This window comes from Odocoileus virginianus, chromosome 21 (assembly GCF_023699985.2).
Source record: "Odocoileus virginianus isolate 20LAN1187 ecotype Illinois chromosome 21, Ovbor_1.2, whole genome shotgun sequence".
Classification (NCBI taxonomy): Eukaryota; Metazoa; Chordata; class Mammalia; order Artiodactyla; family Cervidae; genus Odocoileus; species Odocoileus virginianus.
The window spans coordinates 8,919,776-8,926,766 of NC_069694.1; positions in this window are offsets into that span (position 1 = coordinate 8,919,776).

Sequence of the window (6,991 nt, forward strand, 5' to 3'; positions counted from 1 at the left end):
TAAGCCAACTTTTTCATTCTCTTCTTTCACTTTCATCAAGAGGCTCTTTAGTTCTTCTTCTTTTTCTTCCATAAGGGTGGTATCATCTGCATATCTGAGGTTATTGATATTTCTCCCAGCAGTCTTGATTCCAGATTGTGAGCCATTCAGCCTGGTGTTCCGCATGATGTACTCTGCATATAAGTTAAATAAGCAGGGCAACAATACACAGCCTTGACGTACTCCCTTCTCGATTTGGAAGCAGTCTGTTTTTCCATGTCCAGTTCTAACTGTTGCTTCTTGACCTGCATACAGATCTCTCAGGAGGCAGGTCAGATGATCTGTCATTCCCATCTCTAAGAATTTTCCACGGTTTATTGTTATCCACACAGTCAAAGGCTTTGGTGAAAAGGCAGAGGAACCAGAGATCAAATTGCCAACATCTGTTGGATCATCGAAAAAGTAAGAGTAAGCCTTTAGTATCACTAAATGTCTATTTAGTGTTCAAATTTGCACATATCTAGTGTCTTAATTTTTTAATAGCTTGCTTAAAGTAGGAACTAAATAATCTTGTTATTTAAGCTAGCAAGCTAATAATCTTGTTATTAAGATTAATAATCTTGTTATTAAGCTAATAATCTTGTTAATTAAGCTAATAAGGCTTGTTGTTGTTCAGTCACTAAGTCATGTCCAACTCTTTGCAATCGCATGGACTGTAGCATGCTAGGCTCCTCTGTCCTCCACTGGTCTCCCAGAGCTTGCTCAAATTCATGTCCATTGAGTCAGTGATACTGACTAATCTAATCATCTAATCCTCTGCTGCCCCCCTTCTCCTTTCACCTTCAGTCTTTCCCGGCATCAGGGTCTTTTCCATTGAGTTAGCTTTTCACATCAGGTAGCCAAAGTATTGGAGCTTCAGCTTCAGCATCAGTCCTTCCAATGAATATTCAGGGTAGATTTCCTTTAGGATTGACTGGTTTGATCTCCTTGCAGTCCAAGGGACTTCCAAGAGTCTTCAGACTTATAGATCTTCTTTAGTCTATAGGTTCTTACTAAATTTCCTTGTAATTTATTTGTTGAAGGAACTGGATTGTTTGTCCCATAGAGTTTCCCACAGTCTGGATTTTGCTAATTGTATCTCCATCTCTGTTAGCGTGTTCCTCTGTCTTATATTGCTTGTAAATCCATCACATTATAATTTTCACTTTGTCGTCTCTTCCTCACTAATCTCCTTGAAGAAAAGAATGGTGTTTTATCTTTGCCTACCCAGACCCTAGCAGATTCCCTGGTGGTTCATTGGTAAAGAATCTGCCTACAATGCAAGAGAAACAGGAGACATGGGTTCAATCCCTGGGTTGGGAAGATCCCCTGGAGGAGGAAATGGCAAACCACTCTAGTATTCTTGCTGGAAAGAATTCCCGTGGGGTCACAAAGAATTGGACACAACTGAGCATGCATGCTGTGCTATGCTACCCAGAGTCTAGCACTGTAAGTGCCCAATAAAAGGCTGAAGAAATGAATGAAGAAAAGAACAAGAGACTTCTTCCCTCAGTAGAAAAGGGAAAGTTCCAGATCAGGACTGGCCCTCTAGGTTCCATCCTTTGTTCTTTGAGGGCCTTGAACAAGTCGCTTAAACTTTCCTGGACTCAGTGTCCTTATTTCTGAAATGAATGCAATCATAGTGTGCATCTCTAATTGTATGGGACTTACATGAGGAAATACATGTAAATGCTGTGCCTGGCATGGGGTAAGCCCTCAATAAATGTTAGCTATTATCATTGAGAGTTTTTATAGCATAACATTCTGTATTAGTCAGTACAGCCCAGGCTAAGCTGAAGTAGTAAATTAATCCCCGAACTTCAGTATTTAGTGAAACAAAGCTTTGTGTTTCTTGCTCATGTTCATGCTCAGGGTGAGTTAGAGGATGCTATACTCCACACAGTCACTTGGGGATCAGAATGTTTCCATCTTGTGGCTCCTCCATCCCAAGAGGTGGCCTCTGCCATCACCATGAAGAGTGTGGGAGTCACTCACAGCTCTTAAATGCTTCTCCCTGAGAATGGAGTGTGTATCACTCCTACTGATATTTTATTAGCTAGAACTCATCATATGAACCCACTGAACTGCCCTCCCCCAGATATCCCAGTGCCAAATATCAGCTTCTGTTTAATTATCCCCTCATTAGAAAGTCTGTCCTCTGTAAAGAGCTGGTAAATGTTTCACATCTAGCTCTCTGGGATAAAAAGCCCCAATTTGTGTTAATAGTGTTTGTCAGTTTCTGCAGTGTAAAGACATCCACTTTGGCTGTTTCCGTGCTACCCTCATGATGTCCCTGAACAAACAGCTAGGAGGAGGTGCAGAGTTGCATGCCATTATGTAATGTTTCCAATGCACAGATAGAATACATGTAAATAACTTAAAGAACATAAATAGTAGCAACAAGTAGTAAAATCAATAGAAAATGGTGAGTTTTGAGTATTTATTACATTTTTATTATAATGTATTTACTTGGAAGTTTGTAACATTTAAATTTTAATGATGGCAGTGTTTAATATCTGGCTAGCAAAATTTCTAACAATTTGCTAGTCAGCTCTGATAAACTGTCAGGACATATCTTGCTTCTCCTAATTGGGATCTGTACCTCTCTATCATCTTACTATATTATTTTTCAAAGTGTTTAGTACTACCTGCCATGGTATTGTAAATTTTATTTTTAACAGTATCTGTCAACCATGCTATAATGTAAATTCTTTTTTTCTTACAGAGTCCCCAGCACCTAAAACAGTGCTTGGCTCATAATAAGTGTTCAATAATATTTATTGAATAATAAATCATTGGGTTTCCTTACACTTTATGAAGAAAAAAGAAAAATGAATATAGCAATAAGATAGAGATACTGCACTGATGCAAACTTTTTCTCTAAAATGAACTAGCATTTCTGAATTTAACCAAGAAGACTGAACTGCTTGTCACTGTTCTCTAGGGTCCTGACTTCAAGACTGATGAGAAAAGGAGTAAATATGTGTCAATATACTTTATCAGTATCCTCATTACTGGTCATAAACTCCAAGTACACCAATAGCAAACATTTCTGCAGACCAGCTGGAGTTTAATTGTCTTTCTCAGTGAAAAAATGCAAATATCTCTTTGTTGCTCAGTTGTTAAGTCATGTCTGACACTTTGAGACCTCATGGACTGCAGCACGCCAGGGTATCTCTTATTTATGCCTATCTTCATTAATAAATTCCTGAAATTGGCTCATTTCCCCCCATGACTCATTTTAACAATTTTTTGTGATTACACCCTCAGTAAGCCTTCTGATCGTTAAACTTAAGGCCAGGGCCGGCTAGTGTCCCCTCCCCTCAGCCTCCTCTTTCTACTGCTCTTTCCTCTTCCTGGCGCTCACTTGACTTTCCATGTCCCTGGCCTGTCACAACCAGATCTCAGGGCATAAGTCATCGTTCATGTTAGATGGTTGATGACTAGTTCAGCATCACCGCGTCTTTTGGCCTCAGGTCTTTGGATATTTGACTAGGCCCTCATGAGCTGGTGAACTTAGGAAAGCACTGTCACTGACGTGCTATGTGCCTTGGTTTCCACCTTAGTCAGAGGAAGAGACCCCTGCCCTCAGCGTGTGTGAGGGTGAGTCCTCCTCAGAGATTCCTGCTTGAAACCTTCAGTGTCCTCTAAGCTGTGGGTATTCTCATTCCACTCAGGACCAATCCTTGTACTAAAAACTGCATCTCTGGAAAGTGTTACATTTAAGAGACTAAGTAGGAAGGGAAAGTTTTTATTTTTATTTTTCTCCTGAACAGCCCATAATTACTGATGTTTCTGAAAACCACTGAATATTCAGCTTTTTTTAAGTTAGAAACCAGGGACTCCTTAGTTTTTGTTTGCTGGTGCTAAGTCACTTCAGTCGTGTCCGACTCTGTGCGACCCCATAGAAGGCAGCCCACCAGGCTCCGCCGTCCCTGGGATTCTCCAGGCAAGAACACTGGAGTGGGTTGCCATTTCCTTCTCCAGTGCGTGAAAGTGAAAAGTGAACGTGAAGTACTTCAGTCGTGTCCGACTCTTGGTGACCCCGTGGACTGCAGCCTACCAGGCTCCTCCATCCATGGGATTTTCCAGGCAAGAGTCCTGGAGTGGGGTGCCATTGCCTTCTCCAAGTTTTTGTTTGGGTAGCCACTGAATTATTATGCACCAAAGGAAGCTGCAGATACATTGCACTTTTCTTTTCCAACAGGATTATTTTTACGACTGCCTTCTCACCTCAGGTATTTCTAACTCTCCCTGCATTAATATGGACTTTAGTTTGTACTTCTTGAAGCAAACAGTATCAGAAAGGAGACCAAGGGTATATTGATAAAAGTAGTACTTGACCTCAATAAAATTATATTGCAAAGATAACACATGAATCATAATTTAATTTAATTTAATCCAGCCTTAAAGTCCATAGAGCACCACTGTGCTTAGCTCCAGAAAGATAATTTAAAATCTGTAAACTTTCCCATTCTAATCACTCTGGTTTTGATCTAATCCCACTCTCTTTCTTCAGTGATTTGAGCCCCTCTCCTCTTCCACCTGTAGAGATTAGATTTTAACTTTCAATGACTCGTCCATGCCTTTGCTTATAGAAAGATCATACATCCACCCTTTCCTAATGCGACCTGTGGGGACTTCCTGTTGGAGGAGAAACTTCCCTTCCTCATCAATGTGAGGTTTGGCCATGTAACTTGCTCAGTGGAACGTGAGGAGACAAGACATGGGTTGCATTTGAACAGAAATTTGAACAGGCATCATATCTTTCCGGCAGCTCTCTTTCCCTCTGCTGCTGAGCAGATGTTCCAAGCGGTTCTGCTCCTTCGGTTTGCATCTGGGGATAAGAAGCCGCCATAGTGGGTCACAGCACCTGACCCATCGCCTGCCACGTAACGTGGCCGAGAGCGAAATATTTGCAAAACACTGGGACTTGTGGGGTCATCTTCTACTGCAGCGAAGTTGACTAACCCAGCCTGGAGTGGCTTTAACCTGCTTTGAGGATGGTTGGAATAAAGGAATGTTTGGACTTAGCCCTTCTAATGTTTCTCATACCACATGAAGACAAAAATTTTCAGAGAAAGTTCCCTAATTATACTGGACATTTCCCCTGGGTCACCAGCTTGATGAGGGACAATCAACGCTTTTAGCCTCTTCTTAATGGTAAACAAAATGAAACCAAGCCAAACCACAATGTTTCTCAACAAGCTCCAAGCACCTAAATAATTGAAAAGTTTTAACTATTAAATTTTTCATGTTGTGCTTTTCAAAGTGCCCTCAGACTACAGCCAGATAAATAGATTTCTGCCAAAAGCATAAAGGAAAAAAATTTCCACAGTTCTTGAGTACTGGTAATTATCACATTCTGAAAAATACTGTGTCATAGTCTGACTTGATGAAATCATTAAAATGTGATTTGACCACTATAATTTGCCCTAGACAGACTCCTTTTCAAATTAAAGGCTAGATAATTATGTAGCTGAACATCTCAATAATGAAAGGTTTTCAGTAAATTTTATCATTTCTGTAATGTCGAATGTCCCATTGCTTGGCTTTATGTCTTCATATTCATTTACATTCCTATTTCTTTGTTGTATGTATGTATTTATGTATGTATTAGTTTACAGTTTCAGTAATGGAAAAAAAAAGTCATGCTTAACCATAAAATTACCTTTTAAAGTGTCGCTGTTTTTTACAGTTACCATTGTTCCGTCACTAAGTGATGTCCAACTCTTTGTGACCTCATGGACTGCAGTGCCAGCCTTCCCTGTCCTTCGCTATTTCCCAGAGTTTGCTCAGATTCATGTCCACTGAGTCAGTGATGCTATCTAACTATATCATCCTCTGCCGCCCCCTTTTCCCTTTGCCTTTAATATTTCCCAGCATCAGAGTCTTTTCCAATGAGTTGGTTCTTCGCATCAGGTGGCCAAAGTGTTGGAGTTTCAATTTCAGCATCAGTCCTTCCAATAAATATTCAGGGTTTATTTCCTTTAGAATTGACTGGTTTGATTTCCTCAATGCCCAAGGGGCTCTCAAGGGTCTTCTCCAGCACCACAGTTCAAAAACATCAATTCTTCAGTGCTCAGCCTTCTTTACGGTCCACCTCTCTCATGGGTACATGACTATTGGAAAAACCATAGCTTTGACTATATTGGGCCTTTGTTGGCAAGGTGATGTCTCTGCTTTTTAATATGCTTTTTTCAATAATTTTTCATAGGAGTATGCTAAAATATTGAATGGTGTAATTGACATAAAATGAATGAAATATGTCTAATACACAGAAGTCTAGATACTGGGGGTGTTGTAATGAAAAAACAAAAACAAAATAAAAAACATTCAGAAAGATAAATCAACAACTTCAGATCATGGACTCGATCTGACAGATAAACATTAAAATATTAGTTTTGTTAATGATAAGACCTAGACTGAGGCTTTGCACCAAGAATAGCAGGTTGACTGCATGCTTCCACCCCTTCTAAAACCACACTAAGGTGGAGATAAAGGGACACTTCAGGAGGATATAAATCTACCAGGACAATGAGAATCGAGAGGGGTGGGAAACACCAGCACATGTTGGAGGCTGGAACACAGGTAGAAGGATGTGGTTGTCATAGCAACTTGGAGGCAGCTGAGTCCTAATCTAGAATAATACAGTTCAAACACAGAACACCAAAGACTCAGAAACTGGTAGACCCAGGTAATTACACAGGGAAAAATAAAAATGAGGCTAAAAGCAGAAAGACTGGTTGAAAGTCTGTTGAAAAAGCAGTTAAATCTCTACACTTCTTGCCCTCTATGCCAAAGGCAGTTGCCCCTGGTGTACCAGTGGAAGGCTGGGTGTTTATTTTCTGGTTTTTTAAAGTCTCTTGACTAAGGAATCCAAATATGGGTGAGATCAAGATGCCAAAGCCAAAGTAGGACAACTAGTAAAAAACTATTTACCGGGCAGAGAAGAGTAACTCCTGGTCTCTGT